The sequence below is a fragment of the Equus caballus genome, chromosome 24 (genome assembly GCF_041296265.1).
Source record: "Equus caballus isolate H_3958 breed thoroughbred chromosome 24, TB-T2T, whole genome shotgun sequence".
In the NCBI taxonomy this organism is placed as follows: Eukaryota; Metazoa; Chordata; class Mammalia; order Perissodactyla; family Equidae; genus Equus; species Equus caballus.
Window position 1 is genome coordinate 29,742,543 of NC_091707.1, and position 19,434 is coordinate 29,761,976.

Below are 19,434 nucleotides of genomic sequence, written 5' to 3' on the forward strand. Positions count from 1 at the left end.
CCATGCATCTCATTTATTTGCGTGAACTAATATGCATATCAGTCAAAGGTAGAAAGGGCTTTTTGAGAGGGCAGAGAGCTTTAGAGAAGATGAAGGAATAGAAAGAAAGACAATGGGGATGGAGTGTCCGAGCATCAGGCATGGCTACAAGTTCATGGTAGACTGACATTTGATGGAAACTTCTATGATAAGGAAATGAAGAAATTAAAAAGACATGCCAGGGCCCCATTTGGCACATAATTCAGTGTAAGCAAGGTACTGACACCTCATCCCCAGTGGCTTGAACTGTGTAACCTTTGAGCGTGAGGTAACTTAGGGCTCTTAGGTACCATCAGAGCTGTCATTGAGCTTGTAGAAGGGCTACATTTTTTAGCTTCCTCCATTCCCTTTCCACTTCTTGCAACCACAGCTAACTTTTGAGCCACTAAGCCCTGCTTTCCTAGCCTGGGCCTAATCTTACACCTGCCCGGGTTTGCTTCTAGTTAAAAGAACCTGGGGTCTTAGTTGAAGCTTGTCCTGAGATCCAGAAAAGGGAAGGAGAAAATAGAAGAGGAAAAGTAGCTGAGAGTCTGTCTGATAAGCTAAAATTCTTTGTCAATCATGTTGTTCACTTTGCAAGAGAGAAACTGAGGCACAGAGCAGTGATGTGTTCAGGGAACCACAATGGACACACAAAGAGCATTGCTAACCTGTCCTTCAGTCCTTCTGAAATTCACTGCACAGAGACCTCAAAGTCTCCCTTCAGGACTGCTGGAGGTTGCTTGAATTGATTTCCTGCATCTGTTGCCAGGTGGCAATAGGGGAATTTTAAATAAAACTATTAATAGAAGTTATGCATTAAGGAATGTCTAGTGAATTCACGAATAGAGGAATTATGTCTGGTGATTAAAAAAAAAAATTCCTACTGAACATTGCTGATGTTAAATTGTGTATATATGCCAAGGCCAGGAATGTTTGATATGTCAAAGGCATATTGGTGATGTGGTTCCCTCTTTCTATTGGTCGATATACAAAGACTTTATTCCAATATGAGCCCACTAAATTATAAAGATCATTTAAATTTACAATGTAATCCAGTTCTTAGCACCAGCTGATGGCATTCTGTCCTGGTATAAAGAATTTAAAAATCCCAGCAGCTCACACATCCCCCCACAGACAGCCTAGGACCTGGATGCGTGATGTGAAGATCAGTGATTCTCAAGCTTTATGTGCCCGTGAATCACCTGGGAATCTTGTTAAATGCAGATTCTGATTCAGTAGGTCTGGAGCGGAGTCCAAGATTCTGCCTTTCTAACAAGATCCCAAGTGATGCTCTGCAGCTGGTGTGTGGACCACACTCTGAGTAGACAGAGAACAGAGTAGCCTGACTCCTGAGCAGAGGCCGACAGCCTGCAGAGTCAGCTCGTTCCCAACCCTGTAGCCAGATACTCATCTGACCGTATCTTTATCTAGTCACTCATTGTTTGTAAATCAATTACTATATTCTTAAGTGTTGCTGAGACTTTGGGTATTACACCACTCTAAACATCTTGGAAATCAGGATAAGAGCTCCGTACCCCAACTCCTCCTGCCAACCTGTAAGTCCCTCTTTGTACAGTCACCCCAACTCATCCCTTATAATCCACACTCACAAACGTACCATTTAGTCCCCCATTGTCCTCCCTCTGAAATGATTTGATCCTATAATAGGAAACGTGTTGACTTTCATGTGCCAGAACTGTGTTGTGTGATCCTTATTGGGTTTGTAAACATCACTTTATGAGGTAGTTATTAAACATCCATTTTACTGATGAGGAATTTGAGACTCAGAGGGGTTAAATAAATTCCCCAAGGTCACGCAATTAATAAGTGGAAATACCAAGATGTGAACCCAGGCCATCTGACTACAAAGCCCAAGTTCCTGGCTGCTGTGATGTGGGAAGTTGTCCTGGGAGGGTCAAGGGCTCTCACATCCTCTTCTCAGCCTGATTGTATCTGGTCCTAACCCACTCTGGCTACTCTCATCTCTCCTTGACCTGGAATGAAACTTCATCAGGTCCTGAATGTCCAAGATGAAAGTCTGGCTTAATCTTTGAGCAACTTCAGCACGTGAGAAGTTGGCCAGATTGATCTCTGAGATCCCCAGCCTCCCCTTCCTGGACCTCACAGTTCCCATCTATGGGACCACCTTATAGCCCCCTCCTCCCACTCACTCCAGGAGCACCTGTCTCCCTTTGTTTTCTACCCTCCTTTCCGCACACATCAAAGGTGGTCTTTAGAGAAAGATATGAAAACACTTATTAGCGCCTCCACATGTGTGAGTTTTTTAAGGCAGTTTGCATTTGAAGCCTATCACTTAATCAAGGCTGGAAAGTCTCAGGGAGCTTAGGTCTAAAGGGTAGATGGTTGCTGATTAGGAACAGGCCGGAAAGGGAAATGGAAGGAAGGGCATTCTGGGCAGGAGGCCCTATTCTTGCATATCACAATTTCTCAATAAATGTTTATTGCTGAAACACTGAAGAGGAAAAGGGTACAATTATGTCCGCTGGGACAAGAGAGAGGTTTCCCTGCAAAACTCTGCCTCCCCTCCTGAGCCTTTTATGCAACTTGAAGAGAAGAGTAGTAGGCAAAAATGCTTGATATATAGTGTCTTCCCTCCTCATCTAGCCATACAGCTTCGTTTATCCTTTAATTGAGTATTTAAAAATAAAAATAGGGGGGCGGGACCAAGATGGCAGAGTGAGCGGTCTTCTTTGTCTCTCCCCCGTCGAATGCACAACTAATTGGACATTCACCGATTAACAAAGGATATCCAGATAGCATCTCAAGACGGCTAAGAGTCTCATGCTACTATACATCAGAAGGTGGACGGACTTGCCCCCGGGAGGAGGTGGAAATAGGTGAAAACTCTCTGACCCCCGAGCCCTGACCCCCGACCCCCGGACAGCCTAGTTCCTGCAGGAGGCTCTCTTCCAGCGGACTCTCCTTTAGCATCGCCACACACCAAGGGCGGGAGTGTGCACTCACCAGCGAAGCGACGGTGGAAACAGGTGACAACAGCCCTACCCAAGCCCCCTACGATTACACCTAAGCCCAGGGGGAATCCCCAGGGTCCCGCACCCACCGGCAGGGAAGGCCTCTGCTCGCCATTAGCAGGGAGGCCTTGCCCAGAATCCAGAAGAAAGGGAAGCTCCCGGTGGGCGGATTCCCCAGCACGGCACCAGACCACAAGCTGCTGCCAGGCCCACGGTCTCCGGCGCACGGGTGGGTGCAGGGGGCACCCGGACTTCCCGTGGCTGTGCTTGGGGACACGGTTGGAGCTCCAGCGCCTGGCTCTGCAGCTCGGGGGGAGTCTCCAGGGTCCTGCACCCCCCAAACCCCCCCGCCAGGGAAAGCCTCTGCTAGCCATTAGCAGGGAGGCCACGCCCAGAATCTAGGACAAAGGGAAGCTCCAGGTGGGCAGATTCCCCGGCATGGCACCAGACCGCCAGCTGCTGCTGGGCCCACGGTCTCCGGTGCACGGGTCGGTGCAGGGGGTGCCCGGACTTCCCATGGACATGCTTGGGGACTGGGTGGAGCTCCAACACCCAGCTCTGCAGTCCAGGGGGGATGCTCCAGGGTCCCACACCCCCCCAGCAGGGAGGGCCTCTGCTCGCCGTTGGCAGGGAGGCCTCGCCCAGCATTCAGAACACCAGGAAGCTCCCTAGAGCAGAGTTCCCCACAAGGCAGCAGCTTACAAGCCACTGCCAGGCCCACAGACTCTGGCTGTGTCCCAGATGAGGCAAGGGGCTCCCAGAGATCCCGTGAGAGTGGAGTGGGGCAGAGTGGAGCTCTGATGAAATGGCTATGTAGCCCAGGGGGGAAATCCAGGTTCCTACAGCAGCCTCAGCGAAAGCCTCTGACAGCACTAGTGGAGAGGTCCCAACTGGCAATTGCAAGGCAGGAAGGCCCTGGGGCAAAAGTAGCACAGCTAGGTGAGCTAACGACAGACTGCAGAAGATACCCATAGCTCTGCTGGGACCTATAGTGGACAAGTGTGATCTTGTGGGCTCTGTTAGGGACAAAGTGGCGATTATAGGTGATCCTGCTCCTGGCTGCTGGGAAAGCCCACAACACCGCTGCAGACCACAAGGAGGGAGCGCGTCTAAGTGGGCTGCAACAGTAGGCACCAGCAGCCTGAGGCCCACTTGCGATTGCCCCCACGCGATTGCCCCCACAACTGACGAGGGACCCCACAGGACCACTGTGAATATGAGGAGGGGTCCAGGTCCAGTCAGTAACAGCTGACAGGGTTGCTGGTTGGTGCAGTCTAAATAGCTGCCCCACACACACACACCAGTCACAACAAGTGGAAGCAGCAACTAAACTCTATCTCTATGAGGAGGCACAAATCCACGCCATCAAGCAGTATGAAAAAATATATTAAATCTCCAGAACAGAAGGAAAATGATAAGCACCCAGAAAACAATCCCAAAGACAATGAAATCTATAACCTAAATGACAATGATTTCAAAACTGCCATTATTTAAAAACTCAAGGAGTTAAAAGAGAATTCAGGTAGACAACTCAATGAGTTCAGGAGCTATGTCACAAAAGATCTTGACACTATAAAGAAGAACCAATTAGAAATCCTGGAGATGAAGAACACAATGGAGGAGATTAAGAAAAATCTGGACTCTCTGAACAGTAGGGTCAATAATATGGAGGGCAGAATCAGCAATTTGGAGGATAGGAATATAGAAATGCTGCAGACAGAGGAGGAGAGAGAACTAAGACTAAAAAGAAATGAAGAAATTATCCGAGAATTGTCCGACTTAATTAGGAGATGCAACGTAAGGATTATAGGTATACCAGAGGGAGAAGAGAAGGAGAAGTGGGCAGAAGGCCTGTTCAAAGAAATAATAGCTGAGAACTTTCCAAACTTGGGAAGAGAGATGGAACTTCATGTGACAGAAGCCAATAGATCTCCAAACTTTATCAACGCAAGAAGACCAACCCCAAGGCATATAGTAGTGAAACTAGCAAAAGTCAATGACAAAGAGAAAATACTAAGGGCAGCCAGGCAGAAGAAAATAACTTACAAAGGAAACTCCATAAGGCTATCAGCAGATTTCTCAGGAGAGACCTTACAGGCTAGAAGAGATTGGAATGAAATATTCAAAACTCTGAAGGACAAAATCCTGCAGCCAAGAATACTCTACCCAGCAAAAATATCCTTCAAATACAATGGAGAAATAAAAACTTTCCCAGATAAACAAAAGTTAAGGGAGTTCATCGCCACAAAACCTCCTCTTCAAGAAATGCTCAGGAAGAACCTCATTCCTGAAAAATCAAAAAAAGGAAAGGGGCTACAAAACCCAGAACAAAGAAGATAAGCAGAAGGACAATATCACAAAGTAACAGCTCTCCATCAGGACAAAATGCAAAAGAACCAGAAAACAAGTGATAAAATGGCAACAGTAGGCCCCCACGGTTCAATAATCACTCTAAACGTGAATGGATTGAACTCTCCAATCAAAAGGCACAGAGTGGCAGGATGGATCAAAGAACAAGATCCAACAATATGCTGCCTCCAGAAAACACACCTCAGCCCCAAAGACAAACACAGACTCAAAGTGAAGGGATGGAAGACAATACTACAAGCTAATAATGAACAAAAGAAAGCAGGTGTTGCCATACTTACATCAGACAAAGTAGACTTCAAAGCAAAACAGATAAAGAAAGACAAAGAGGGGCAGTATATAATGATAAAAGGGACGCTCCACCAAGATGACATAACACTTATAAATATGTATGCACCTAACACAGGAGCACCAAAATTCATAAAGAAACTATTAACAAAACTAAAAGGAGACATCAACAGGAATACAATAATAGTAGGTGACCTCAACACCCCATTAACACCAATGAACAGATCATCCAGACAGAAAATCAACATGGAAATTATAGAATTAAATGAAAAATTAGATGAGATGGACCTAATAGATATATATAGGACACTTCATCCAAAAACAGCAGGTTACACATTCTTCTCAAGCGTGCATGGAACATTCTCAAGGATAGACCATATCTTGGGAAACAAAGCAAGCATCAATAAGTTCAAGAGAGTTGAAATAATATCAAGCATCTTTTCTGATCACAATGCTATGAAACTAGAAATCAACTACAAGAAAAAAGCTGGGAAAGGGCCAAAAATGTGGAGACTAAACAACATGCTACTGAACAAACAGTGGATTATTGAAGAAATTAAAGAAGAAATCAAATATTATCTGGAGACAAATGAAAATGAAAACACACCATACCAAATTATTTGGGACACAGCAAAGGCAGTCCTAAGAGGGAAATTCATTCCAATACAGGTTCACCTCAGTAAGCAAGAAAAATCTTACATAAACAACCTCAAACGGCACCTAACGGAATTAGAAAAAGAAGAACAAACAAAGCCAAAAGTCAGTAGAAGGAGGGAAATAATAAAAATTAGAGCAAAAATAAATGATATTGAAACAAAAAAGACAGTAGAAAGGATCAATGAAACAAAGAGTTGGTTCTTCGAAAAAATTAACAAAATCGACAAACTCTTAGCCAGACTCACTAAAAAAAAAGAGAGAAGTCTCAAATAAATAAAATTAGAAATGAGTGAGGAGAAATCACAACAGATACCGAAGCAATACAAAGGATCCTAAGAGAATACTATGAAAAACTATATGCCAGCAAATTGAACAACCTAGAAGAAATGGATAAATTCCTAGACTCATACAACCTACCCAAACTGAATCAGGAAGAAATAGAGAATCTGAATAGACCAATCACAAGTAAAGAAATAGAAACAGTAATCAAAAACCTCCCCAAAAATAAGAGTCCAGGGCCAGACGGCTTCTCTGGAGAATTCTACCAACATTCAAAGAAGATTTAATACCTATCCTTCTCAAAATATTCCAGAAAATAGAGGAAGATGGAGCACTCCCGAATACATTCTATGAAGCCAACATCATCCTGATCCCCAAACCTGACAAGGACAACACAAAGAAGGAAAACTACAGGCCAATATCACTGATGAACATAGATGCAAAAATCCTCAACAAAATTTTGGCAAACTGAATACAGCAACACATCAAAAAGATTATACACCATGATCAACTGGGATTTATACCAGGGACACAGGGATGGTTCAACATCTGCAAGTCAATCAACGTGATTCACTACATTAACAAAACAAGAAACAAAACCCACATGATCATCTCAATAGATGCAGAGAAAGCATTTGACAAGATCCAACATCCATTTATGATAAAAACCCTCAATAAAATAGGTATAGAAGGAAAGTACCTCAACATAATAAAGGCCATATATGACAAACCCACAGCCAACATCATACTCAACGGACAAAAATTGAAACCTCTCCCTCTCAGAACAGGAACAAGACAAAGGTGCCCACTTTCACCACTATTATTCAGCATAGTACTGGAGGTTTTGGCCAGAGCAATTCGGCAGGAAAAAGAAATAAAAGGAATCCAAATAGGCAACGAAGAAGTAAAACCCTCACTGTTTGCAGATGACATGATCTTATATATAGAAAACCCCAAAGAATCCATAGAAAAACTATTAGAAACAATCAACAACTACAGCAAAGTTGCAGGGTATAAAATCAACATACATAAATCAGTAGCATTTCTATATGCTAACAATGAACTAACAGAGAAAGATCTCAAGAGCTCAATCCCATTCACAATCACAACAAAAAGAATAAAATACCTTGGGATAAATTTAACTAAGGAAGTGAAAGATCTATACAATGAAAACTACAAGACCTTCTTGAAAGAAATCGACGATGACATAAAGAGATGGAAGACATTCCATGCACATGGATTGGAAGAATAAACACAGTTAAAATGTCCATACTACCTAAGGCAATCTACAGATTCAATGCTATCCCAATCAGAATTCCAATGTCATTCTTTACAGAAATTGAACAAAGAATCCTAAAACTCATATGGGGCAACAAAAGACCCCGAAATGCTAAAGCAATCCTGAGAAAGAAGAACAAAGCCGGAGGCATCACAATCCCTGACTTCAAAACATACTACAAAGCTACAGTAATCAAAACAGCATGGTACTGGTACAAAAACAGGTGCACAGATCAATGGAACAGAATTGAAAGCCCAGAAATAAAACCACACATCTATGGACAGCTAATCTTTGACAAAGGAGCTGAGGGCCTACAATGGAGGAAAGAAAGTCTCTTCAACAAATGGTGCTGGGAAAACTGGACAGTCACATGTAAAAGAATGAAAATCAACCATTCTTTGTCACCATTTACTAAAATAAACTCAAAATGGATCAAAGACCTAAAGATTAGGCCTGAAACAATAAGTCTTCTAGAAGAGAATATTGGCAGTACACTCTTTGACATCAGCTTCAAAAGAATCTTTTTGGACACCGTAACCCCTCACATGAGGGAAACAATAGAAAGAATAAATAAATGGGACTTCATCAGACTAAAGAGTTTCTTCAAGGCAAGGGAAAACAGGATTGAAACAAAAAAACAGACCACTAATTGGGAAAAAATATTCACAAGTTATTTATCTGACAAAGGGTTAATCTCCATAATATACAAAGAACCCACACAACTCAACAATAAAAAATCAAACAACCCAATTACAAAATGGGCAGGGGACATGAACAGACATTTCTCCAAAGAAGATATACAGATGGCCAATAGACACATGAAAAGATGCTCATCATCACTAATCATCAGGGAAATGCAAATCAAAACTACACTAAGATATCACCTTACACCTGTTACAATGGCAAAAATATCCAAAACCAAGAGTGACAAATGTTGGAGAGGCTGTGTGGAGAAAAGGGAACCCTCATACACTGTTGGTGGGAATGCAAACTGGTGCAGCCACTATGGAAAACAGTATGGAGATTCCTCAAAAAGTTAAGAATAGAAATACCTTATGACCCAGCCATCCCACTACTGGGTATCTATCCTGAGAACCTGAAAGCAGCAATTCCAAAAGTTCCATGCACCCCTATGTTCATCGCAGCATTATTCACAATAGCCAAGTCATGGAACCAACCTAAGTGCCCAGCAACTGATGATTGGATAAAGAAGATGTGGTATATATATACAATGGAATACTACTCAGCCATAAAAAAGGACAAAGTCGTCCCATTCACAACAACATGGATAGACCTTGAGGGTATTATGTTGAGTGAAATAAGCCAGACAGAGAAAGACGAACTCTGTATGACTCCACTCATAGGTGGTAGTTAACATATGGACAAAGAGAACTCATCGGTGGTTGCCAGGGGAAAGGGGGGTGGGGGGAGGGCACTAGGGGTGAAGTGGTGTACCTACAATAAGACTAATAATGACGTACAACTGTAATTTCACAAGGATGTTAACTTTCATAACCTTAATAAAAAAATAAAAATAATAATAATAATTCTACCAGGTACCACTTAAAGAGGAGGAAATCTATAACTTTCAATGGAAAGGCACTTGTTAGGACAGAACAAGTTGGAGTTGCCTCCTTTACCCTCTTCTTGGCTCATTTGGTTATTTGGGCCTCTACACAGTTTCTTCTTCTTGGATTGTCACATAGTCATTTGGAGTCTGGCCTCTGACCTCTGGAGCCCTATCCGGAATGGGAACCAGAACGCAGAGCTTTGTTGGGGAGGCCACACATCAACCCAGTGCATGCCCTGGCAGCTCCACCCATTCTCACTGTGTGGCTGATTTTTTTTTAATGTTTTTGAATTTTCTTCACTCCTCAACCCCTTGGCTTGTCTGAGTTATGGGGACCCCTGGCTGCTCCTCTAAGAGAGAAGTAAGCAAGAAGACAGTAGCAAAATCAGCTTTGGGGTGAATTTCAGGCAGCTGGAGGGATCTAGGATAGGTTGATGCCTTTGCACCTCTGAACAGATGTGTATTAGACTAGAATAGAATAGAAGAGAGAAGCGTGAAGAATGGGATCCTGGGGATGCACTGGGATCCCAGGTGTGGGCCAAGGAATAAGGGCCCAGACAGTTAGTTCCTCATCATCTACTGAAACATCTCCCCATTATCTCTTGGGTTGGAAACCAGGGCCACTTGACTGATAAGAGCCTCCCTATAAGAACAAAGCACAAGGGGCCAGTCCAGTGGTGCAGCGGTTAAGTTCACACATTCCGCTTCTCAGCGGCCCCAGGTTCAGATCCCGGTTCAGATCCCAGCTGCGGACATGGCACCGCTTGGCACACCATGCTGTGGTAGGTGTCCCACGTATAAAGTAGAGGAAGATGGGCACGGATGTTAGCTCAGGGCCAGCCTTCCTCAGCAAAAAGAGGAGGATTGGCAGCAGATGTTAGCTCAGGGCTAATCTTCCTCAAAAAAAAGAGCAAGACGAACATGTTAGCATGGACATTTAGAAGGAAAATTCTGAAATTTTACATCGCAAATGTGGAATAAGAGTACAGTAAGCATTTGAATCAAGTCTTTAACCAGTAGAGCATCTTGCTACAAAAACGAAAGTTCTCATTCATAAAATGTTTGAGCAATTACCTGGAAAAGAACTAGCTTAGTCTAGAAACAGCCAGGTTGAATTTTTTTAAAGTAATCTCTAGCTGTTCAGTAAAGTATCAATCATCTAGTTATCAGTCCCCGTGTTTGTCTCCCTCATTAGACACAAGTTGTTCAAGGGCAGAGACCATGTGTCGTGCTCACTTTTGCATCTTTGATAATAGGCATACAATAATATTGGTAACCCACTGGCCTCTCAGCACTTAATAGCCAGGGTAAAGAGTTCACAATAAACATCAAAAGCAAGACAAAGTTGAATAGCTAGAACTACTTAGGCACAAAGCTTATGTCAAGGGAAGACCTATGCCCTGAAGTTGCCCTAATGAAAATCCAGCCTTTGCTCAGCCTCTACTGCTCTCTCTTTGCATTTCACCCATCTCGTTGTTGTCTAAGAATTGTAGCTTTTGCATCTCAAAGCAAAAATCCCTAATGAGCTATAATTCTGACCACAGTTTGGCCACTGAGTGTCAGTTGGGAAAAACTATATGGTCTATGACTCCTCCTCTGATAACCCCATACAGAGTGACCAGCAAACCAGTGTCACTCATTCAGGGGTCATTTAGGAAAGACAGTCTTATGAGCAATGTGAACACTTCAGGAAGATCAGAGGGAGAATTGGGGCTTTCACATCACTGGCTTGAAGGAGTAGTTCCCAGGCTGGCTTCAAGACTGCTGGTAGGCCCTGTAATGTCATAAAAGAGATTCCTTCTGTCCAAAGCGAGGAGAGCTCAAATTCTTTCTCTATAGCCGCTCCTACCAGGCCAATGACCCCAGACAGAGCTAGTGAGGGAAGAGTGACCTGGCGACACCCAAGAAATGGATAGGTTCGATTCTTCACAGCTAAAAATCACCCTTGCCTTGTCATGTATATAGCCCTGGATCTGACAGAGGAGTTTCCTTTGCTCTCTGAAAGAGAACTCACAAGAAACATGAGAACAAAGACAGCTGGGAACAAGGAAACTAAACTCTGCAGGTGTCCCCTTCCCTTGCCCCTCATTTCTGCTGACTCACTCCTTCTCGCCTCAGAGATGAGCATCTTCAACCCAGGCTCCTGAGTGAGGCTCGTTGACAGGAGGGTGATGACCTTCCCAAGCCTCAGCCTGGTAGTCTAGCTCGAAGGCAGCCTCTCTGTCATCAGGCCATTTTGGGAAAATGTAATTCACCTAGCTCTCTTGATTTATAGGAAGCTAAACTTAGAAGAATGAGCACTCTCAAGAAGCCAAAGCCAGATAAGTAAATATCACAGACAAAATGCTTTCATTGCATAAACTTCCCGGGTCTGTAGAGCTTGAAAGGAGCTCATCTAATTGAACACCCTTACAAGGAGACTGAGGCCCACAGTGACAGGGCTGGGACTCAAATCCATTTCTTTTGGAGTCCAAGTTCAGTACTTCTTAATGGCACTAGTTCTTCCATGCCCTTCTAGATTGGCAACTTGTTTCCTGGGTTGGAAACTCAACCTTGGGACCCCTAAATTTGTACCTCAAAACTAAGAGAAGAAGGAAGGAGTGACTTTTGGGTTTCAACGTCAGGTCACTAAATTGAAAGAGAGCTGCCGCCACAATAAAAATTCTTCATGCCTCCTCTTTGGGGACTTGGCTTCAGAGCTTCCTGACCCCAGGAGCCATGGCTCTGACGTTAGAGGTCTTAGCACTCCTCTAAGCCTTAGGTCTCCTTGGAAAGGGGGTGACCCCGAGCATGTTTGACGGAGACATGCACTGGAAGAATTGGCAGGCAGAAAGAAGGACTGTGTGCCAAGTTATGTTTGGGGGCCTGGAACTGGAATTTTTGTCACTACTAGTAGAACAAAGCAGTAGTTAATCTGAGCAGATTCTGTCAGTTCTACTTGAGAATTTATCTAGAATCTGACCACTTCTTTCCACTCCTACTATTACCACTCTGGTCCAAGACATGAACTCTTGTTTCTCTAGCAATTCTCTCTAACTAGACTCACTATTTCTGTCCTTGACCCCCACAGCCTGTTCCAAAGTGATTCTGTTAAAACTTGATCCAGATCATGTCACTTCTCTGCTTAAAACCCTCTAATGGCTTTTCTATCACTCAGAGTAAAAGCTGAAGTCCTTACTATGAACTACAGGATGCGACATGATGGGGTCCTGTGACACTCTGACTTCATCACCCACCACTCTCCATCTGTTCCAGTGACACTGGCCTCCCTGTGATTCCTTCACGGTGCCAGGCAGGCTCTCACCTCAGGGTCTTTGCCCTGACTGTTCCCTCTACTGGTAATTCTTTTCTCTCCCTATCCCCATCCCAAAAACCTGACTTAGCTCTTTCACTTCTTTCAAGGTCTTTAATCAAAAGATACCTTCTCAGTGAGGCCCTCCCTGACTACCCCCACTTAAAACATTAACTCACCCCACCTGGCTGACATTGTATATACCTCTTTCTCATTTTATTTCTTCTCCTTAGCACTTGCCAGGAACATATTACAGATTGCACTTATTTATTGTCTTTCTCTCCCACTAGAATGCAAACCCCACGAGAGTTCACTGCAGGATCTCTAGTAACCAGAACAGTACCTGCACACAGTAGGTAATCAACTAACATGAGTTAAATGAAAAAATGCGTGAAAGAGGGTTTGAGTGCTTAAACCCATGACATAGTAGCACTGACCTGCCCTCCAACTGGAAACTAGGAGTCAGGCCTCCTGAAATAAGAACATTTGAGCATCCCTGTCTCCAACTGTTTACAACTCTGTTTCCCCCAATAGGTGACGAATGGAGACACATTCCCCATACTCACAGCCCTTCATCCTGTCCCTTCTGAGTTTCCTTCCCCACCGAGGCCCATCCCAACTCAGAGGCCCTCCTACCAAGTCCAGTGAGCCTCATCTTGCATAAGAGCAATTGTTCAACAAGTGGCAGCACCAACTGTGTATCAGCCACTATGCTAAGCACTTTCTATGGAGCACTTCATTTCATCCTTATGAGGTAGGTAATATTGCCATTTTCACATGAGAAAACTGAAGACAAAAGACCACATCGAAGACCTAACTGGGTAATTTCCCACTTTTTTCTCTTCTCTGAGAACTTTCCACCTACCCACAAAGGTGGGTTCTTGCTGGCGTGTTGGTACCAAGCATACACCACCACTCCTCAGGCCACAGTAGAAACTTGATCCCAGTGGGGCAGGTCAGTTTCTTTTTCCCAGAAATGGAGATTTGGTTTTAGAAACATTTGTCCTCACTGTTGGGCCCTTCACAAAGGTGGGACTGGAACATCAGTGTGTGGTCATGTGTACCATGAAGGCCAATTGAGAAAGAAGAAAGAATCAGATGCGCTGAGAAAAGCGGGAGCAGAGAACTTAGCAACTCCAGAGAAAGATAAAAAGGAAGAAAGAGGCCATGCCATGGTCCACAGTGGCTCTTCCACAGCTCCCAGATTTTCTGAGAATCTCTCTTACAAGAGTACTCCATTTTGATAAAATAAACCAAGTGGCTTTCAATTATTTGTAACCAAAGGGGCTTGACTCAGAGAAGTTAAGTAACTTACCTGATGCCACAGAGCTCCAGAAGGATGAAGCTGGAGCTCCAGGGCCCACACATTTCTGTAACTGCTAAAGCATTCAGACTGTGTCTTCCCCACAGAGGATGGCAGGGCAGATGTAACGCGTTCCCTACCAGATCACACTGTCCCCTTGTACCTTGTTTCATACCCAATACATTTTCCCAAGGAAAATTGAGGTCACAGTAACCTCTGGGGCAGCTTCAAATGGGAAAAGAAGTTACTTAATGATGAGAATGCGCAGGAAGGAGGGGAGGGCAGCACCATTTTGATGGGTAAGGATGGGGCACCATGGGGTAAGTTTATGTTTTCACCGTGTCTCAAGTCTTTAGGGGAGCAAGTGGAACCATCTCCTTCCCTCCGTGAGCCCCAGCTAGCAAATGGTGAGGAGGAGAGAGGCCAGGAAGGAGTATGCGGGCAGCTTAGCCTTTGGAGCAGGGACTTAGTCCATGAGGCCTCCAAGCCCAAATGCCTCATCAGGGTAACTGCGTTCAGATTTGTCTCCAACGTGCAGTCAAGCCAGGTGAAGCCCAAAGAAAAATGGGCCAATGACTTCTCTGGGCAGATCCATTAGCAGTAGCTGCTCCCTCGGAGCCACCTAAAGTCTGCCGCTCCTGGAGCTCCGTTATTGACTCTGTTTATTTCTCTAATTTGTCAAGCACTGTCTGCAGACTCGAGCTGGCCTAAGTGCTCAGCTTCTAGCCCGCCTCACAGGCTTCACCAATTTGATTAGCATACTCTGCACTCCATCTTTTGAGTCATTAATGAAAACACTGATGAATACTAGGCGTACATCAGACCCCTGGGAGACCTCTCTTCAGCTGTACTGTCTTCTTGCCTGGCCAACAACCTGGCAAGGATGACCCCTCTTTTTAGGCAGCTTTTGCCCATTGTTCAAAGTTTTTGTCCCCTATTTCAATTCATTAATTTATTCAATCACCCATTCCTTAATTATGCTAGGGCTAGAGGTTACCACAATTCCTGGAAAATGCGAATTCCTGGAAAATGCTTAACAAATGAAAGCTGTTACTACTACGAGGTGCATGGAGAAACGAAGATGCACAGGACAGACCCCAGCCCTCAACATTAAGAATGGGAAGAAGCATAACACCTGCCACTTGCCAGTGCTGGGCTAAGTATTATACAGATACTATCCCGCCTGTGCTGGACATTATCCACCGTAGGGAGGCAGTCATTGGTAATGATTAAGAGTAAGGATTCTTAAGTTTTTATTCTGGTTCATCCACTCACTGGGTTAAACATTTGCTTTAGATTTTCCCTCTGTAAACTTACCCCTAGGGTTGTTATAAGGATTTAAATTATTAAATAAGATAATACAGAAAAGGTGTTTGGTGCACTGCCCAGCACATAATAAGCATTCGGTCAGTGCCAGCCAGTGTAATTATTTCATGCAATACAACTGTCTGATACAAAGTACTGTTGCTGTGTTTTACCAACAAGAAGGCTGAGAGTTAGGGAGACTAACTAATTGCCCAAAGTCCTACAACCAATAACAGAACCAGGGTCCAAGCCCAAGTCTGTTTGCTGCCAAATCCCATCAGCTTTATTGTTATAACCTGGAAAGGAAGAAAACATGCATAAATAACTATTTTACAAGATAGAAAAGCAAATGAGACTATACAGCACAGAATATTTTCAGGACACACAGTGGATCCTCAGTAAATACTACCAACTGATAATGACGATTACAAAATTATAAGTGCTATACTGAAGTTTTGGAAAAAAGCATTCTAAGGTGTCTGAGGAAAGAGAGACCATTTCTGAACAGGGGACTAGTTGGGGACCTTCATGGAGAAGTGCTCTTTGAGTAGGCAGACGGTGTGAGTTGGACACAGTGAGTAAAGGTCAAAAGGCACCCTGTGTAATGTCACTCACCACATGAGCAAAGGTGTGAAGATAGCAATGTTGAGGGTGTGTCTGAAATAAAACCAGCATGAAGTTCCATTTAGGTAGTATGTGGGATATGAAAGGAAATGGCTGAGGATGAGCTAGAAAGGAAGGAGACACACTGGTGTTCATAAATGAGGCCTTGACCAAAAAACCAACCAATGCAGAGATATTTCTCCGAAGAGCCTCCTGCAACTCACACTGGAGAAAGAACACAGTAGGGATTGAAGCCGAGGTTGGGAATGAAGAATGGGATTTCTTTAATATTCAGACAAGAGTAATTTCCAGAACTCCTGTGCAATAGGGTTTACCTCTGAGGTGGAGGCCAGGCAGAGCTGACATGCAGCCAACACACGTGCGCAAACACAGGTTGTTAAAATATTAAAGTGTTTTGAACCTCGGGGACATTATGCGAAGCGAAACAAGCCAGTCACAAAAGGACAAATTCTGTATGATTCCACTCATATGAGGTATCTAAAATAGTCAAAATCATAGAAATAGAAAGTAGAAATGTGGTTGCCAAGAGAAGGGAAGGGAGAAGGGGGAATTAGTTTTTAGTGGGTGTAGAGTTTCAGTTTTGCAAGATGGAAAACTTCTAGAGATGTGTTGCACAACAATGTGAATAAACTTAACACTGTGAACTGTACACTTAAAAATGATAAATTTAACGTTATATGCTTTTTACAATAAAGTAAAACAAATATGTGTGAATACCCCCCACCTCCAGTATATGAAAGTGCTTTCTTTCCTTCCAGCTGGTAAATGTCGCTGCCCTGAGCCACCCAAGGCCCCTTCTCCTGGACCCCTAGACCTCCCTGACATCCTGCTATAAAACGATTAATGTCTGGCACTATTTTGAAAATCACCCCTGGGGCTGGGGGACTTGACTTGAAGATGCTTTTGCACAGCATTTTTCTTAAGTTGGAAAAACACAATTGTATCAATGAACGGGAGAGGCGGGCAGGGCGGTTGCTGGAGAGTGTTGAAAAAGCAAACAGACCCAACCATACACTCTGGCCTCAGATATTCCTCAGGCGAGATCCCTGCAAAAAAAAAATAAGCTCTGCCGGGAACTCTCTTCCTGCTGAGTCACTGGGGCGGCAGCCCTGCCCAGCCGTGCGACTGTGTTGTTTGGGAGTCTGGCGGTGCAGACCCTGAGAGGGTTCCCTCCTGAGCCCAGGGAGACCATGAGGGTCCATATCAGGACATCGGGCTCTGCCACCATGCTGGGCCCACACCTGACCATTCACCTTGTGGGCACCTGGTTTTCCTGTTGCTCTCAGCGTCAGAGATCCCTGATCCCTCCATTAGCTTGTCAATGCTGTGGAAGGTGCCAGAAAAAACAATCCTAAAGAGTAAGCTCTTGGCAGCTTTGGCTCAGTCATTTCTCTTCCTAATGAACCAGTGGAGAGCTGGATCTCTTGGTACATTATTGCTCCTTGCCCTGCTCCCAGCTCATCATCTGCAAGGCAGTGCAGCTCCCTCTGAAGCAGGAGAGAGGAGGGAAGGCAAGGCAGAAGCTTGGGGCCTGTTCTCCCCTCTGCTGCAACTTTTCTCCTGCTGCCCCCAGCAATGCCCTCTCCCAGCCCTGCATTTCAATCTGATCACTCCCACTCCCCACAGTCACCTCCCCCAACCCCCAGCCCTTCACCAAAGAGAGCCAAGAACAGTGAGGATGGGATCCTGAGGCAAAGCCCTTGATTGGGCCAGGTCCATGGAGCAAATCCAGAGGTCAGACGTGAGTGGTGCTCCAGGATGATCGGTGTCCCCGAGCCTGGAGTGCAGGGCCCTGCGTGCAACATGCTGCTGCTCGTTGAGAAGACGGCCCCACTCTTGAGCTAGGAAGCGTAGGAAGGAGATGTTGGACCTTCACCACCTGCCCTGCTGCTGGGTGAAGATACTGTTTCTTTAATAAAAGTCAGAGCCTTTCATCCCTCCCATCTAACAAAAACTCAGAGGACACCTGGAAGACCTTAACTCCGTCACCCTCAGGAGTGGCCGCCGTCAGATGCTCTTCCAAGGGGCTTCCCCTGGGAGGGGAATGGAGAGTCCATGAATTGCACTGAGGGCCTGAACAAGGGAGAAAGGGCACAGGAAAGGGAAGGGAGGGGGTTGTGAAGATTAATATGGTCCTTATTGGCACATCAGCCCTCCATGTGCTCCCCAAGACCTGGCTCTCACAGCAGATGGCGCGGGTGGGATGAGAGTGAGAAGAGGAAACTCAAGAACTGGAGAGACAGGAAGTAAGCAGAGGGGGCCTAGAAGCAAGGAACACATGGAGGCTGAACTGAGAGAAGTGGTGAGCTGGACATAGCGCGTCAGGGAATCATGATGGCAGGAGGAGCTGGGGAACCAGCATCACCCCCAATAGACAGCAGACAGTCGTGCTGACCCCTCCACTTGGATCGCTGATTCAGGGCCCACCAGGCAGTTGTCACTGACTTAAGCTGCAAGGCCTTGTAGCAATCAGTTCATCATCACAGCCTTCTTATTGACCAAGTTTTTCCAAAGGCATGAGATGCCAGTGGCCTCTCAACAGGACTCCCCAGGTGCTGGGGAAGAGAGGGCCAGGGAAACAGAGATGGAGCCCAAACACTAATGCTTCTGCCAGCAGGGCTCAGGGCATGCCTGGCAATGCTGGTTCTCTGGCCCTGAAGCAGGCAGCAGGCTGCCAGGCCAGGCACAGACCAGGGGCCAAGAAAGAAAGAAGGCCACCCTAAGGCCCTGGGATCCCTTGTCAACAAGCCAGTGTCCTTTAAAAAACACTCCAAAGAAAACAGCAAAAGTGAGACAGAGGATTTCCTTCCTCCTCTGGCGTGTCTGAAATCCCCTCTGGGTTCTTCCGGGAGCCGTACGTCTGTCTTTATAACAATCCTAGACATTGGTCAAAGTTTTTAATCCACCCTGCAAACAGGAAATGGAGAGGGAAGCAACATCGAAAAGATGCGTCAGAGTCTGTGGCTGTGGGAGCTTGCTGGTTCTTGTCATGGGGATAAAGCTGAGGAGACACAGATTTTTCTGCATTGCACCTGATGGGGGTGGGAGAATGAAACCCACAGCCTAGAACTGGGGGTCAGGGGAAGACAGTTAGAGAAAGGGGTTAGTAGGAAGGAAGGCAGAGAGAAGCAGAGGCAGGTGAAGGAAGGGAATGTAGGGAAAAGGGAGAGGTGGGAAAGGGGGAGACTGGAGGGGGAAGGGGAGGTGGAGGAGAGGAGGAGGAGAGGGAAGGGGAGGTAGAGGAGAGGAGGAGGGGGGGAAGGGGAGGTAGAGGAGAGGAGGAGGGGGGGAAGGGGAGGTAGAGGAGAGGAGGAGGGGGGGAAGGGGAGGTGGAGGAGAGGAGGAGGAGGGGGAAGGGGAGGTGGAGGAGAGGAGGAGAGGGGGAAGGGGAGGTAGAGGAGAGGAGGAGAGGGGGAAGGGGAGGTAGAGGAGAGGAGGAGAGGGGGAAGGGGAGGT